The sequence below is a fragment of the Equus caballus genome, chromosome 17 (assembly GCF_041296265.1).
Source record: "Equus caballus isolate H_3958 breed thoroughbred chromosome 17, TB-T2T, whole genome shotgun sequence".
NCBI lineage: Eukaryota > Metazoa > Chordata > Mammalia > Perissodactyla > Equidae > Equus > Equus caballus.
The window spans coordinates 63653191-63672259 of record NC_091700.1 but is presented as its reverse complement, the minus strand read 5'-3'; the positions used below and the strand labels follow the sequence as shown (position 1 = coordinate 63672259).

The following is a 19069-nucleotide window of genomic DNA, read 5'->3' as shown; positions in this document are numbered from 1 at the left end:
GACAAAGTTAGAAGACAAGCAGTAAACATCACAAGTATTGGTTAGACTGCAAGGTAAACACACAAAAGTCCATTTAACTCAAAATGCAGCTTAAATATTCCTTATTTGATTTGAAAAATAAGTTGAAAACTATTTTTGCAGTATTAGAAATGTGTATATAGAAAAAATAAAATAGAGAAGCAATACTTAATGTCAGTGTAAACTTCATAAATTTAAAATGAATGAATATTGATAATAACTTAGAAATAAAAAGTGGAGAAAGAGGGCAATATAGTAGATCAAAAATGCTGCAGAGATTACCCACAAAATTTCAAAATCCTTTTTTAGAGGTGGATATGCAATAGATATTCCTATTTATGGACTGATTTGGAATGCTTATTAGTACTTGTAATTGTCAACAACTTTTCGCAGTTTTCCCTACTAGAGGAGAGCTCTCCTGCTCACTTTACCTCTATCTTTAACTCCGCCGAGCTGCATGTGCAGAATGTTCTCACCACTGTGCTGGTGGGGGAGGGGAAGGTTCTCCTTTGGTTTCTCTGTTGTCCTTGAGAGATGATTCTGACGTAGGTTTTCATTTTATATGCAGATGATGATGAACCATAAATTATCTCAGATACTAGGCAATGATCATTACTTTCACAGGAAGATAAGAAAATTTACTGATACAAGCCTTGGGCAGAGGTGATAAAATTGTTTTTAATTCTGGCAAAGGCTAGGCATTTAGCTCTGTGGACTCTCAGCTACCATATTTCTTGTGTTCTGATCCACGACCTTTGAAATGGCCTCTCCCGGCCAGATTGCTCAACATATCTTTCAAAGAGGGTTCATTCTAGATCATTCTCTCATCTTTGAGTTTCATCATCTTCCAATCACATTCATTCCTATACTGCCACCCAAATCTTTTTACACTTTATTTATTTACAATAATTGGTGATGGAAAATGGAGTTCAAAAAGAGTGGATTGTTCAGTTTAACTAGAAGTCATATCACTAAGGAAAGACAGTTCTACCTAACACACAGGTAAGAAAGTTTCGTTCTTCTTAAAGAAAATTGTCCAGGCATCCGTTCCTATAAACAAAGTAAGGGAGATATTTCTTTCTATCCAGGGAATTCAGTTCTTTCTGTGAGAAACATCCCAAATACTCCTAATATAGCAAAGCAAAGATAAAAATCTTTTCCTTCACAAAACAGTTTAAACATTCACATTCAGCTAAGCTTGGATGTTTTGGGTTTGCTTTAGAAAATCTGGATTGAATTTTCCTAATCTTAAGGAAAACATTTCTTTAGGAATCAAAATGATATAGACTGTTCTGATGTAACCTGGTGGTAATTTGAGAAGGGATTTTTGATGATTAAAGATGACTGTTTGTATAAATAATACATTATTTACATGAACTGGAATCGAGTTTTTTACCCGGGACGTAAAAGAGAGCTATAAGAATTGTGTTGGATGTTTTTCCTCAGATAAATGATGAATGGGAAAGAAGCAAGAGAGTTTCTTCAGACAGTTCTTGTGACAGTCACTAAGTGAATTTGTAACTAGATGAAGGCCAAATGGTTATAATTATCTCTGAGTGCAGTGTAAAACAATTTGAAACAACACTGGCACGTAACATGCGACACATTGTTGAAATACACTGTTGTAAGAAAACTGATTATAAGTCACAAATAATCATTGTTAAAGCTACTCAAAATTGTGGGAAATAAAGGAGCATATTAGTGAGGTAAAACATTTTATAAAATAGAAACGTGGATTATGTTTTATAAAATACAAAAGTTGAAATACTTTTTTTCTCATTTTGATGTAAAATAAGGCAAAACTAAGCCAAAAACAAAAACATAGAGGAATCATTATGCTTTAAATCAACTAAACATCTCAGGTTGTCAAAAATATCTATGTACATGCATATGTATATGTGTCTGTGCCAACACGTATGCACGTATACATGTACGTAGTTACACACAGACACACTTATATACATAGATATGCACACACATATGCAATTGATCAGCTGTTTTTTTTTAATATGCTAACTGATGTGGTTGCTTAGACATTAGAATTTTGCTAAATAATTGATTATGCAGTTTTCTTGGCATGGTTTCTGAGCAATGATATTTTGAGGCAGATTTTTTTTCCACCATGAGAGGATGCACTGTATCTTGATTTTAAACGGTTAATGTTAGCTTGTATAATTTTATTTCAGACAATGCACTAATCAAATCCTTTTGGGGCAAGGTGCTAATTAGTCATTAACTTTGAGCAAGGCATGTAGGAAATGCCCATGAAGGGATGATTAACAGGTCTTTGAGACATATAATTTGTGATAGTAATATGCAGAATTTTGCTGATATCTTTATTTTCTTTTTGATGACTCTGATATCCCTTTACAATTATTTAGCTGCAGCCTTTTAAAATTTTCTCCTTATGTTTTTCCGACGTGATGCTTCCTTCATGACATTTGTCTTTGAACATTGATAATATATCTCTTTTGTTATTTATTTTTGTATATTTAATGAAGTATATATATCATTCTTAATATATGTCTTTATCATATCTAAATCACTTCTATATAATTGTAACCAATGTGCCTCAATTTATTATTTTTTTTTTTTTTTTTTTTTTTTTTTTTTTTTTTTTAAAGATTTTATTTTTTCCTTTTTCTCCCCAAAGCCCCCCGGTACATAGTTGTGTATTCTTCGTCGTGGGTTCTTCTAGTTGTGGCATGTGGGATGCTGCCTCAGCGTGGTCTGATGAGCAGTGCCATGTCCGCGCCCAGGATTCGAACTAACGAAACACTGGGCCGCCTGCAGCGGAGCGCGAGAACTTAACCACTCGGCCACGGGGCCAGCCCCTGCCTCAATTTATTATTAATGAGCTTCCATAAGATGTGATAAAACTGTCTAAAAAATATTCTTTATGTATCAAAATTTCTGTTCATTCAAATTTGGAAGTGAGTATTATATTTCTAATTTTAAAAATGAAGAAAATCTATCCTTCCTTTTTCTCCTCTCCCTTCCCTTCTCTATAGATATAATGGAATGGCCACAATAATTGCAAATCCTCTTATCACAAGTTAATACCCAAAAGAGGGCATCCACTGTGGAAGAGAACTAAAGAACCATGTAGACAAAATAAATTGTTCAGTTGATGGTAGCCAACTTCTGTTGTTGGCTATCCTAGAGTTAGCACAGAATACACAAGAATGAAATAACTATGGTGGCAGGTCTGGTGGCTATACATTGGCATAACAAGCTTGGTGAAGCTATTAACATTTTTTTTTTTAAAGATTGTCACCTCAGCTAACAACTGTTGCCAATCTTATGTTTTTTCCTGCTTTTTTTTTTTCTCCCCAAGTCCCCCCAGTACATAGTTGTATATTTTTTTTTAGTTGCGGGTCCTTCTAGTTGCGGCATGTGGGACGCCGCCTCAGTGTGGCCTGACACGCGGTGCCATGTCCACGCCCAGGTTCCGAAACAGCAAAACCCTGGGCCACTGAAGCGGAGTGTGGGAACTTAACCTCTCAGCCACGGGGCCAGCCCCTACTATTAACACTTTTGATGTTCAACCTGCAAGCACCAAGAACAAATGTTGAGCCCCCCAACCTTTGAGGAGAGCATCTGGAGACTTGGTGGAAAATTGACTGCCTCAGATTTCTTCTACCCTAGAAGGGGTAGCAGTTCATTTTTGACAGGAAAGACACACATTCCAAAATATAGGTTACTTTCCTACATTCAGAGTCTCAGCTAGCAACACTCTCCAAAGACTTACAGAATGATTCACCTGCAAAAAATTTCACATAACATGTCAGACCAATGGGTTGCACAAAGAAGATGCAGGAATGACTCCAAGACCATGATATTCATTGATTGTTTCACAACGACAATATCCGAAATCTAGAGGACTGTTAGAGCAATAGAATGGCCAGTCAAATGCACAGCTAAAGCACCAGCTCAATGGTAACACTTTATAAGAGTGAGGTGCCAATTTCTAGGATTCAACATATCAAAGACTGTTATATGGTGACATGTCCTAGTAGGAAGAATACATGGTTCAAAATCCAAGAGCTGGAAGCAGGAGTAGTCTCATTTACCATTATCCTAGGGAGTGCTCTTGGGATCAATATTGGTGAAAGCAATAGTAAGGAAGCAGGATTTGACAGAGGAAAAATCAAGCTGTGTTACACATTTAACAATAGTGTGGGCTGGCTCAATGGACAGATCCTTTCAAAGCTTCCCCATTTGGGATGAGGGGAACCATGGGCCGCCATGAGACATGCTTGATCCTGGTGAGACAATTCAGTGACTCATTTGGGAAATCTGGACTTCATGTCCCTGCAACTCTTAGCCTCATAGATTGTAGGTTCTATATCCGAGAGGAGAAACACTTCCATCATGAGACATGTAGCAAGAGTCTCCTTTAATCATAAGTACTGCTGTTACCTAGGCACTTCAAGGACTGTCTGCCAATGGTCCAGCCAGCAAGAGGGGAATTCACCATCTTGTCTAGGAAAATTGAACCTGATTATCAAGAGGAGGTAGGGAGGTAGACAGAAACACATTTGACATCTGGGCAGGCCATTTTGGTGCCTTTTGACACTCCTTTGACTAATTTTGATGTTTAATGGATGAACTCAAGAACCTTGAGCTAAGATCATGTGACCCATGACTCGACTCTCTCAGGGAGGAAGGTCTAGGCCATGCCACCAGGTTGCCACGAAGACCATCAGAAGTTCTGGCTGAGCATAGAGGAAATATAAAATAAATAGGAGAGTAGGGAAACTATGAATATAAATTGTAGTCCCAAGATCAGCTTCAATGCCAGGGTCTCTAGTTCATCATCTAACTTATCTCTTTTAAGTTTCATTTAAGAAGTGGTCCATCAGAATGCTGAAGGAACTGCTGTAGGAACATATATGAGGAATAGATCTGAGCAATACAAGAGGTGGAAAATGAAGGAAGCTCTGATGTTCTTATTACTCCAGCTATTGAGAATTGCTCTCAGCTGTCAAGAATCTTTTGAAATTTTTTCCATGATGAAAACTACATCGTGTCTCTTTCCCTGGGCAGCCGGTATTCAATGACTAATCAACATAGGGTATAAAGACGTAGTCTCCTCACCCAACTTGGAATAACTCTGAGGGAAACTCCCCATTGGGCCAGCCACATTAGTATTGAGCATGTGCCACATGCCCAGTCCTACTTCTTTACTCTCCCTTTCACAGATACATGCATGTAATAAATCTCCTGGGTGCTGATTTCCATCTCACTGTCTGCTTCCTGAGCAACCTAACTTAAAGCACTTACAAGAAATTCATTATGTGCCCACAATGTTCTAAATATTTTAAATATATTAATTCATTTTATTAATAGACATATGTATTTGAACATCCTATTTAATAAACACCAATTACATAAGAATATAGAAATGTATATACCAGCTGATCAGGTCATTAATATGACTAAAATAATATTTTTTAAGCTAACGGAAAGAAAACTATCCCATAAAATATGAATATAAGCAATCTGTTTCCAAAGTTACTATGAATATTCATTATCATACACTCTTTAGTTATAATCAGGTGATATAATGACTATTTTTGCCAGGAATTCAGTTTTGTGGACATTAAAAATGTATATGAAATGTAAAATAATCTTATTCTTTCAGTACCCAAGATATTTGTTGTATGTGTGGAGGTTATTGACAGTAATATCAACTCTAATTGCCATCATCGATGATTAAAAAAATAAAGCAGAATATCAAGTAATATATTCTAACGACTCACCAGCTCTTTCGGTTATTTGCTCTTAATCATAGTTGCTAATGCTTACTCCTCCATTTCCATCAAGGGAAACATTGTTTTAAAAAAAGAATACTTTTTAATGAAGTGTTAATTTATACTAACATGAAAGTGAAAATAAGCTATGACAGAAACTCATTACAGATTCTTCCAGAGGGATAAAGAAACTGCAGAAACGAACACAGTTTTATTTTAAAATTAAAATGCATTCAATTTAGAAAGAGTTTAGAAAAATTACTTTGCTTCAGTAACAAGTTTCCCAGAATAAAGTGTTCCAATTTACAATTTTCTTTTGTTATGACAGCAAGTAGAGAAAACTGCCATGGGTAATAAAATGCACGAGCCTTAGATAAAGATCACTGCTTTGCAAGTTAACCTTTTCGTCCCTCTCCAAGGTAATATACAGTGGTTAGTTTTACTTAGGAAATTGTAGGCAAAAATAGCTTTTGTGCATGGAAAATGTATCTGATTACTGATTTTTATTCCTTTGACCTGAAAAGAATTTAAGCTCTATTTTATATTTTTTACTTCCAAAATACACTAACCACACTTGTAAAATTTTTTTCCAAAATAGGAAGTAATTGTGCAGAGCTAGGTAGATGATTTAACCGTGAATTAAATGAATGACACAATTTGTTAATCAGAAAACAACATTGGGAAGTTCTATTGTCAATTTGCTTGAGTTTTTACTGTATAATTATTCTGAAAGCATTCTTTTTTATAGTATGGTGAACCAAAAGGAAAGTTCGTGGAGTCCTCTTTTATTTATCTGAAGCACATGGAATTATAAATAATCATGTATGAAAACTTTTTATTGTTCAGTGACCTACAAATGAATAGAAATGTACTTGAATTTAAGTAAACGTTACCCCCAGGAAGGAAATTTTTTGGACAAGAGACAGTAATAATCCTGTCATTCAACAATCAGTTTGAAAGTGGAAACCTGGGAGAAGCTGTAGGGCGAATAAGGTATATAATTCCATCAACAAACTCTTAGCCCAGTATCTTACACAGTAAGCAATTTAAGAGTAGCATACATTTACAGCTTCATATAATTCCTTTTCTACATTGTATTATTAATTTATATCTTATTTACTCCTCAATGAATGGAATGAAAGCCATAATATACTCACTTTTTACTCTATTGGAAATTAACAAGCATTTCTGCTAGCCAATAAAATAATCCTTTAGGGGTCAGCCCCATGGCATGTTGGTTGGATTCCATGTGCTCTGCTTCAGCAGCCCGGGTTTTGGGGTTTGGATCCCGAGTGCAGACCTACACCACTTGTCAGCCACAGTGTGGTGGCAACTCACATATAAAGTGGAGCAAGATTGGCACAGATGTTAGCTCAGGGCTAATCTTCCTCAGCAAAAAGAGAAATCCTTTAATTTGAAAAAAGCTATTATAATACATAAATATAGCAAAAAGTTCATTTCAATACAATCACATCGTAAGACATTATTATCCTATTATAACCATGTAGAATATTTAAATTCTATCAGCATATACAAATAACAGATGTCTAGCATTTACAAGCAAGAATTATCTCAGCTAATATTTTTATAAAATGATAATTATTCATGGATTGTAGGGATTGCTCTTATTAAATAAATATTATATTCATGCTGAATTATAATTAGAGAAACAATGAATTAATTTGTTATTAAACATTCTTTAGCCCAGATATGTATGGTGTACCCTTATTCAAGAAGTTGAATGGGATATTATTTTAAATGAAATAAATATTTGATCAATTTGGAAGGCCATTTGTCAAATTTCTGGATTCAAAGATTACATATACTCAGCATTTTCTAAAATACATCCTTGATTATAAGAGATATCAGGTCAGAGACTGTGAAAGCATCAAGTAATTCTATTATCCATATTGAAAAACTACACATAAAACAACAACAAACTTTGAGTATTGCTCCTTAAATGATTGTATGATCACTTAACAGAAATGTTGGGTATATAAAACTGATCAAGGGGGCTGGTCCAGTGGCATAGTGGTTAAGTTCCGTGCACTCAGCTTTGGTGGCCCGGGGTTTGAGGATTCAGATCTTGGGTCAGACATATACACCGTTCATCAAGCCGTGCTCTGGTGGCGTCCCATTTACAAAATAGAGGTAGATTAACACAGATGTTAGCTCAGTGATAATCTTGCTCAAGCAAAAAAGAGGAAGATTGGCAACAAACATTAGCTCAGGGCCAATCTTCCTCACCAAAAGAAAAAGTGATCAAAACTAAATTTATAAAATCAATATTATGTGAAAAATTATTTAATACATATTTGTTTCATCATAAATGTAGAAAGCACTGCACTATTATTCTAAAAACTGAGGAGCTGGACAAAAAAGAATGAAATATGACTTCCTGTTTTTAGTAAACATACATTAGAAAATGCAAGTCATATAATATTGAAATAATATAAAACAAAAATGTGAGCTCTTATACATGCATCTTACTAACAGTAAATGACCTGCATATATTAGGCTAACTAGATGGAATATAATACAAGTGTTCGGGAGTTCAGAAGACTATGTGTATTTAAATGAGCTCTATTGGCTAGATGGAGCCCAAGTCCTGAGTGCTTACTACTTGCTAAGAATTGTACAAGTTACTTTGTCTATTATCTCCTAAAACAAACACATTGAATGGATGGGTGAAGTTGGAAAAGGATGGAAGACCAACAGATGGATATTTTAATAAAGGAGACAATATCTATGGTTACATAGACCAACTTTAAATGGAACATCAGAACTGAGGAGTGCAATTGGCAAAGTTTGCTAGGGCTGATGGTGGAGGGCTCTGGATATTAGAAGAGATGTATCTGTTATAGGTGCTATGTTTTATTAAGTAGTTACTATATTTGTATATTTAACATTTATTTCTACAAAAACTGTATTGAGTAAGCACTAGCATTTCCTCCATATTTATAAACAGTGAAATTAAGAATATAAATTAAATGAATTAACTTGGTCCAGGTCACACTGAAACCAATTGCTATAAATAAAATTTATGCCCGAGCAGTCTGATGACAGAGCTCCTCCTCTTAATCACACAGTACGAGGCCATTGCAACGAATGAACTTATCTTGACTCTTCATTTTGTTATTAATTTTAGATGGAATGTCTCTAGCTACTCTACAGGACAATTATCTTGGGTGTCTATTTTAAACACATATGATCTATAATTTACGAAAATATATTTTTAGTTCATGGTGTAGTTCACAAATAAAATTGAAATTTTAAAAATAATTAGAATCTATTCATATAATGATATTTGCATTTTTATATTAGTGATTAATAGTATAATTATAAACAATTTTTCTCCTGTTAGACAAGTTCCATTAATCTTCTCATAAAAGGATATATATCTATATATTTACAATTCATTTAATTAAAGTAATCTTTATTATATAAAGGATATTTATTATTGAAAGAATCAAAGGAGAATTCACCATTTACATTTTATAGTATTCAGTTTTCTATATAGAAGTTAGTCAAATTAAGCTATATTTTATTTACTTGTATTCTCATTTTTCACTTATTTCTGGATTACAGATGCTTTCTATTTATAAAATGGCAGATACTATAGAATGTTAGAGTGAAAGCAAAAAGTTCACTTTCAACATAATCCAGTTTTCAAAGTCAAGAGTCAGTTCCCCTTTCCAGACATAATTCTGTCACCAATTTGATATGTGTCATTCTAGAAATGTTCGTTTGAGCCTATATGTGTTCCCACATGTATGTATATACATATGAGGAGGTTTCTTTTTATGTAGATAGGGGCATACTTTATATATTGTTTTTGATTTCAATTTCTTTCAACTTAATTTTATTGCAATTAGATTGATGTCAATATATATAGATATACAGAAATTTTGTAAAGAGTATATTGTATTCCATGTTATTCATGTAAAATTTTATTTAATAATTTATCTATTGATGATCATTTAGATTGCAACCATATGCATAATATATTTGCATATGTAACATTGAAAAACACAAAAACTTTTGGCAAATGTGTATACGATATAACTTCTACTAGCTACTGTAATCAAAATTTCTCCTCAAGATAGGTGAATTACACTCCCATCAATCACGTTGGCACATATATATGTCATCAAACTTTAAAGTTGTACCAATAGGCTCTCTCATTATTTTTTTTAAAAAAGCACAGTAACAAAAAAGACAAGTAATGGTTATATAAAATATTACAATACATGTAACTGACTACAGAATAATAATAATATATAAAAATCTCCTTGAATCAACTAAGGACATTCAAATAACCCAGTTGTAAAAGAGGTAAATTATATAAAAATACTATTTAGAAAAGAAAATACAAATATCAGTAAATACATGAAAAGACACTCATATTGCAAGAAATTGGAGAAATGTAAATGTGTGTATTTGTGTGTGTGTGTGTGTGTGTGTCCTAACTTGCATACTGTGGTTTCCCCATTTACCAAACAAAGGATTTATTGTCTCTGTTACGATGTCTTCTCCCACTGTTTAATAATTTATTAATCAATTTTAACAAAAACAACAAAATATATTGATTGAAACATGCAAGAAATAGTCTAGAAATTCTGCAAAAATTCCAAGGAGGATATAAAAGTGGCTGTTACACACAAGTTTTAGGGTATCTTGAGTATCCTTCAAATAAACAGTTGAGGAGATGGGAAATTGGGATGCATGCATGTACCTTCAGAAATTTGTCTAGTAATTACATAAATAAAACCAAGAATAAAGTGTGACTATAATCTTATCAATCAGAAGATGTAGCAATTTGAAAAGTGACACTTTTAATAGAAATACATTTTCAGCAAAGTTATGAACATTTCTTGTTGAATCATCTTATACGTATTTTTATGGTTATGCTCTTGTTGGAAGTAAAAATGTTTCTTCCATTGTATGATCTATTTAGTAATTGAAATGAACTGATTTTTGTATTTTAACTTTGTTAACTTCAGTACGGTATCTAATAGTTTTTCAACTGATTTTCTTGAAATTTCAGGTACGTAATACCAGATAAGAATGATTTTGCTTCCTTGCCAAATTTAGCCTCTTAATCTCTCTTTTTACATTAGTTTTGAATATGATTGTTGGGATACTAGAAAAATAGGCCTAGAGTGGTTATATTCAGCCAGTGTTGCATTTTTTAAGCTCATTTCTGATTTTTAATTTGATATATGCTTATATAGCTAGAATTAAAATATCTATTTTATCAAAAGACATCCTGCCATCTAGGAAAATTATATTTTTCTATTGACTTTAATATTTTGAAATATAGAAATAGATTTCCTATGATTGAACCATGAAATAAAGCCCCATTTGCCATGCTGCATAATCCTTTGAAAGTTCTTCTGTCTTCTACTTTATATTTTATTTAAGATATTTGCTTCAGTATTCACAAGTGAGATTGTTCTGTACTTTTAGGTTTTGGCATCAATATCATACTGACTCTATTAAAGGAATTTCAAAGCTCCTCTTTTCTTGCCGGGCTCTGAAACAGTTTAAATAACATTTGGCATTATCTATTCCTTGAAGTTTTCAAAGACTTGGCTTTGGAGCTTGACACTTTTTGGGAAAAGTAATTTTTTGACAGCATTCTCAATTGCCTCCAGAGCAATTGGTCGGTCTGGATTTTCCATCTCTTTTACTGCTTATCAATACTAATAATTAGAATAAATAAAATAATTTAGTAAATCTGGCTTATTCTCTAATACTCTACAATATAAAAGACTTTTCTGAGAAGAAGCATTAACTATTTAGAAAAGAGTAATAAAGAAATCCCACTCACGAATGTAAAAATAGATGACATCTAAGAATAACCATAAGAAAGCCTGTGTAGTACCTATATAAAACAACTACAAAATCTTAACAAGAAACAAAGAAATATGGACAAAAGGGAAGACATACTATTTATTTTCTGGATGGAAACACTCAAAGATGTTAATTCTTCTACAAATAATCTAATCATCCAATTCAACTCTAAAGGAATTTAGAATGTCATAAGATTATTTGAAAGTATATCAGAAAAAGAACGTGTGCAGGGATGGTCAATACAGTGTGAAAAAAGACCAATGAGAAAGAACTTGCCCTATACAGTATCAAAACATATTCTATGTCAATATTAATTAAAATAATGTGAGATTAAAAGAGAAGTCACCTCACAGGGCAGTGATACAGAATGTTATTTAGAAACAGGCATATTTTGTGATTCAGGTAATATTTTTAACTAGTGGATACTGGATACTATGCTCATTAAAGAATATCTATTTAAAATATTAATATGTTAGAAAAATAGATGTAGGTACATACATCATTCAGAAATGAATAGTAATATTGTAAAAGAAAGGGGGAAAGTTTTATAATTTATAAATTAATTAAGGCCTACTTAGAATAGGCAGCAGCCCACAAAGCTCTGACACTTGCCAATCGGAGGGAACAGCAAATTAGGTACTGGCACAAGTGCTACAGAAGATGCACAGTCAGTTAGTAACCGTTCTGGTTCCTGGGTAATTCGCTGACTAAATACTAACCCCAACTTTGACGATGCGTAAGCTTGTGTTGTGGTTTACATTTTCTGGACTATCTGTGTTCATTTCTGTCTCAGACATATTCCTGCATAATAATGAGTTGAGATTTTTAAATTGTGTTCTGGATTCTGAAAAGATTTCAATAACAGAAAGGTTCCATACCATGGTTTAATAAGACTCATCTACAAACTCACTAGAATTTGTTTTATTATTTACTCAGTATTTCTTAAGTCTTCGGGGGTGAATTTTTTAGCTCATTTCCAAGTAAAATATCTAGCTTATTTAGTTTTTCAATAATAGTTATGAGCTTCTTCAGGTTAGGGTGTTGAAATTTGCAGGAGAATTTCATTTCCATTCTAACATTGTGAAAATATTAAATAAACTACAAAATAATAGCTTCTTAGAAATATAAACAAAGTAATGCAAAGTAATGTCCAGAGGAGTAAGCCCTTTTTAGGAGAAAATAGATCAAGTAATGCTTACATTGCTGCCTCACAGTGGGAGGAGGTGTGAACCCAACAGTGACAGAGGACATTTGCTGGAGTAAGGGCAAAATTTCCCTGCTTTTAGTGGCAGGCGTTGGCTGGGGTGAGAGATTAGAATCCCACCAAGTCTCAGAGCTGGAGTGAAACCACAATTGTTTGCCAATTCTTTTCCATGGGACCTTCACCAAGTACACAGAGCCAAAGTCTGGGGAAGTGTAGGAGTGTGGACAGGACACTTATAGTTACACAAATAATCCAAGACTGTTAATGGAGGATATTTTATGCACCATCAAGAAAGTGAGCAGGATGAACTTTAAAATTGTTTTCTTCCCATTCTTAACATTAGCAGTTACAGCATTTTCATACTGTAGCTATATTTTCATTAACTTTAAGATTACCTAAATCTACATTTTAATATTGCAACATAATTAGTTACTAGCATTTTGTTAGGTAACAAAAATAGCATCTTTATATATAATGGTTGAAAAAAGTTAAATATAAATTATCATAAGGTTAAAATACAAATTACTATATAATACTAAATTGCAAATTTTTAAAATATAATAGAGAATACATATTAGCGAAATGGTATAATTATAAGTTGTAGATACTAGGAGTATTAATATTTCTTGCATCAAAAGTTATTAATTTAAAGTTTAGAGAAAAATAATTGTAAAAACTCTATTAATTTTTTAATCATATTAGCTTTATTGCTTTATATGTACTTACTTTATAATAAGAGATTATGGTTTTATAAATTGTATTTTAACATTTTTGGAGCAACAAGAATACGTCTGTCATGTAAGATAACAACACTCTAAATTATTGTTTTATAGACCAAATTTGCTTAAGGTATTAAGGTTGATTGTGCTTTTTTGGGGGGGTAAGTGAGGAAGATTGTCCCTGAGCTAACATCTGTGCCAATCTTCCTCTATTTTATATGTGGGATGCTGCCACAGCATGGCTTGATGAGCAATGTGTAGATCTGCCTCCAGGATCTGAACTGCAAACCCTGGGCCACTAAACCAGAGTGAGAGAACTTAACCACTGTGCCACCAGACAGCCCCAATTATGTTTTGATTATCAATGTAGAAAAATGTGTAGTCTGGCAACTGGAATTTTTAGACTGTATTTATCTACATATTATTTCATATTCATATATATATATATTTTTTTGGTGAGGAAGACTGGCCCTGAGCTAACATCTGTGCCAATCTTCCTCTATTTTATATGTGGGATGCCTCCACAGCATGGCTTGATGAGCAGAGTGTGTGTCCATGCCTGGGATCCAATCCCACGAACCCTGGGCCGTTGAAGTGGAGTGTGCAAACTTAACCACAATGCCCCTAGCCTGGCCTCTGTACTTCTATATTTTTTTCAGTGAGTTTCGCTAAGGCATGTCTCCTGTGTTATGAAGAGTTTCTGTGAATTATCTTCAGATGACACCATAATGCTGGTGAAAGTGAGAGGTGAGAACTGCAGATGCCTTTCTTAACAATTCAACTATTCTGAATTTTATTACTTTACTCAATATTTATTTTTATACATATTTTCATTAGATTATTTATATTTTTATGGTTAAAACAATTAGAATCAAATTCTTTTACTCAGTAAATACTTTGGGTGTCTAATTTTTGTCAGACTAATTTCAGGGAGACAGGTTTATAATGATAATACATGGATATCATGAACCATTTGGGGGAGCACATTTTAAAAATGCAGACTTTCATACTGCGAAGTATTATTTACTCTGATCTCTGGAAATCTCTATTCTGTTCTTCATCTGTGTAATTTTGTAATGTCAAATTATTATATATTAATTTCAGCATAATTTCCTCTATCAATATAAGTTCTTGCATAAAATACTGTAATTTATAGAGTGTGTATTGACACAAGGATACACAAATAAGTCAATGGAATAGAAATATACCATTTCAAAAATAAACTTACACATACATAGGCACTTGACATTTGACAATGACACCAATGAAATTTAATGAGAAAGGAAAAGATTATTCATAAATATTGGTGGGGGCAACTGAATATTCATCTGGCCAAAGGTTAACCTTATCTCCTACCTCACACCACACACAAAATTTAATTTCAAATGGATCATCAATCCAAGTATAAGGTTTAAAACTGTAAAGCTTCTAGAGCAAAGCCAAGAAAAATGTTTTTTTGAGCTAGGTTTGAGCAGAGATTTCTTAACAGATTTCAAAACTCATAAAAGAAAAGTTACCACAACTAGAAGGACCACAACTTAAAATATACAACTATGTATTGGGGAGATTCGGGGAGAAAAAGCAGGAAAAAAAAGAAGAAAAAAGGAAAAGTTAGACACAGTAAAATTTTAAAAATACTGTTCACAAAAGATGTCATTAAGAAAACTCAAAGGCAAATCAAACTGTGGAAGAAAATACAATATATTTATCTGGCAAACCTTCATACTTGGAAGCCTTCAAATATACATTTGTCTAACGTAGGTCAACATCATCAGTTAACAGTATTACTGAAATACAAATTTGCGCTGCTTTGCATTACTAGTACACCCCCTCAGAATAACTAGAATTCAAAAGACTGATAAAACCAACTTAATAAGTGGATATGCGATAACTGAATCACTCAGATGTGTTTAGTGCAAAGAGCACAATGAAAAGTTCTTGTCAGTTTCCGATAAATTTGAGCGTATGTCTAATCTGACCCAGTTCCACTCCTAGGATATACATGCAAGAAATAAGGGCATATGTTCATACACACAAAAAAACTTTAGAATTATTCATAGTTGTTTTACTTATTATATGCCCAAACTGGAAACAGCTCAAATGTCCATCAGCAGAACAGATAAACAAATTGTAAATTAGTTCTATTGAATGTTACACAGAAATAAAAGTGATGCTTGCAACTACATGAATTTAAGTTAATGGCAATACTTGACCCAAAGAAACCACACACAAGAATGTTAATGTTTATATTACATGGTTACATTTATATGAAATTCTAGAATAAGAAAACCAATGTAATTTAATAGAATTCAAAAGAGTGGTTAGCAAGGCAGGCGGGAGAATTGAATCCAAGGAACATGAGAGAATTCCCTGCGTGGATGAAAATTGTCTCTGTTTCGATCTGGGTAGTGGTTACCCAGGTGTAGTATAGGTTAATATTCATCAAGCTGCATGCTTAAGAATTATGCATTTTACTTTGTGTAAATTGCACTTAATATACAGAAAAAAGAAAGAAAACAACAAAACAGCTTCCTGTCTGAGATAAGAGGTGGAGAAGAAAGGAAGGAAAACAATGACAAGATCATGTTTCAAAAAACACTGGACACATGGGATTTAATGTTAGCTACACTGATCTATAGAAACAGAGAGGATGTGCCCTTCTGGAAAAGATAACATAACTGATTTTATAAGAAGAATTTAAGGCTGTTTAAGCTCACTATATCACCCCTATTTCTTCCCAGCATACCCTCAACAAATAGCTATCTGCTCCCAAAGACGTATAATGACTGTAAGGAATCAATATCAACGTTGTTATACTGTGCTATGCTGTGCTATGTAGAGATGCTATAAATGAGTACAATGTCATGAGAAGAGGATATTTAAGAATATCAGAACAATACTCCCAGGAAACTGCAAAACTGCCAAGAAATAATTCTATGGAGACTCAAAGAAACTAATGGCAAGATGATTTCCTTTAAAAAATCATGAAAATAGAGACACCAAGCATATAGAAGCCAGGGAAGAAATATATAAATGCAATTTTATGAAGTTACCACCATTTTGAAGCCTCCATAAGAAACAAAAATATTACTGAAAGCCTTGCCGGGGAAATTGAAGTGGTTTGAAGGAAATACAAAAGTAAATGAAAATGAAATGAAATGAACTATCAAAAGAATACAGATATGAAAGAAATGTAAAGGGGGATCACCACGTGCATAACACTTGCTCATTCTTCCATTCAGCATGTTTTGTATACTTTCACAATTTGCCCTCTGTATGTGTTCATTCAGGACCTCTGAAAATCACCAAGGAGTTTATTAGAGGTCGTGCTGCCTAAGAGAAAAAGAGATAGGAGTCAAAAGTATGGAAAAGCAGTCAGTAGACAGAGGAGTTCTGTGTCTCTTAGGAGCGAACCTGCTTTAATCATGCCTCCACACTCTGTTATTAGCTTGAAGCAGCCTGTGGGAAGCATGGTCTTTGCATAAACAAAGGATGGATTGCAGAAAGTTGCTGCTGGGGTCTTTAGTCAATACAACTTCCTGCAGGCGGAAGACCGAGAGGTCCATCTCACAGCTGTCAAATTAGGCTTAATGTATACAGGATGCATGTTTATTATGGAGCACTGCTTCACCAGTCTCCTTCTTTCCTTTGGAGAACTTGATCACTGATTATACCATGTTTATCTTTGCAGTGCTTCAACCATTCTTATGACAGCTGAGTCAGTACTAGATGTGGTTAGTACAAAACTAGTGTGCTCTTCATATTTAATGATACATCTTAAAGCTATTTTCATATCAGTGCTTAAATATCTATCTCATCATTTTTAATAGTTAACTAGTATTCCATTGGATAAATTTTCCAAAATATGTTTATTCTTGTATTAATAAGAATTAACTTTGCTTCTAGTTGTTTGCTATTAACACACTTGATTGAACACACACACATACACACACACTCACACACATTACTGTGAATCTATCTAAAGTTAAAAATCTATTGCTGAATAGAAGCGAATATGCAATTTCATTTTTACAATCTCCAAATTTAAAACAAAACTAGTGAAGAGAAATTATTTTATGTATAACAAATCCAATGTATTTAATGTAACTAATAATACTTTAAATTGTCATTTATATTTGGCTAATAATTATAAAGAGTTAATTGTCTTTTTTGTTTTCATACCCTGAAGGAATTTATTGAGTTTAGGTATATATACATTTCAAGCTTTTTTTCTCAGAAAACTGACATATAATTGATATCAGGTACTTAACACATACACATTAAAAAGACTTTTTGAAATGATCATGTTTAATATATCTATATAGTATTTGTCATAGAAAAGTTGCACAAAATCATTGGAACCGTTAAAATTCTTGCTAAAATGCATAAATATCATTTATTGTATTTAAGTACGTAGTAGATTGATTTGGCAGTAAACAAAGAGGTGTTCAGAAACATCTCAACTTACGACGTGAATGGAAATAAGTTTATATTTGCACTTTCAAGTTTGATGTGATGAGATAAATTTGGATAAATTTTCCATTGGGTGTTGAGTACTACTTAGATTCAGTCCTTATAAAGCTTTTAAAAATTATTTAGTAAGTTATTTAAGAAGACTCACAAATAATACATCTTTTTTTCTCCAACTCTAAGCTAGAATAAACTTGGGTATGAACCTGTCATTTAGACCATAAGCTTTAAACTAGTTTCTCCATGTCTACTTTAAAGTAGAATTTTTAACCTGTTTAACGGAACATGGATGAGAATACTTTGATCTACATTTCCTACAATTTTCTAACTTTCAGAAGGATCAAAACTAAGGCTTAGAATTAATTAGAAAGGATACTTCACATCAAAATGTCATTTAAATGTTGTCATATATTGAAGATTATATTTCAATACCTTCATGTCTGCTTGGTACGTGAATGGTATAAAATCAGAATCCATAGCATTAGGTATACACTTATTTTATTCAAATTTTCAAGATGAGTATAAAATTTATAGTCACAAAAAACCAGTGTAAAATATGATTACATGAAACTATTTTCTGAAATTCTTTAGGAATCTAAAACTGGAAAAATAATATTTTAGAATTTAATTTTCAACATTCCATGTGATATATTAAGTACCATTCTTTGTTATGATAAAGATATCAAATTCAGGGGCTGGCGGTGGCGCAGCGGTTAAATTCGCACGTTCCACTTCTCAGTGGTCTGGGATTCGCCGGTTCAGATTCTGGGTGCGGACATGGCACCACTTGGCATGCCATGCTGGGGTAGGCGTCCCACATATAAAGTAGAGGAAGATGGGCACGGATGTTAGCTCAGGGCCAGCCTTCCTCAGCAAAAAGAGGAGGATTGGCAGTAGTTAGCTCAGGGCTAATCTTCCTCAAAAGAAAAAAGAAAGGTATCAAATTCAAGGGAATAGTCTTCTGATGGAGAAGGAGATTTCTTTAAATGCTATAGGATGCATGATAGACTACTCAGGATTATTCAGACTCCATTTTTAATTACTTG

General features: G+C 33.3%; 1 long non-coding RNA gene across 1 annotated transcript in view; it reads left to right on the top strand.

Moving 5' to 3' along the window:
* The first annotated feature begins 913 nt into the window (after nt 1-913).
* The window catches only part of LOC138918532 (uncharacterized), a 110785-nt gene continuing 92629 nt past the window's right edge, over nt 914-19069 (top strand). Inside the window, exon 1 of the long non-coding RNA XR_011428000.1 lies at nt 914-1020. This is a non-coding gene — a long non-coding RNA (uncharacterized lncRNA). The remainder of the gene's footprint in view (nt 1021-19069) is intronic.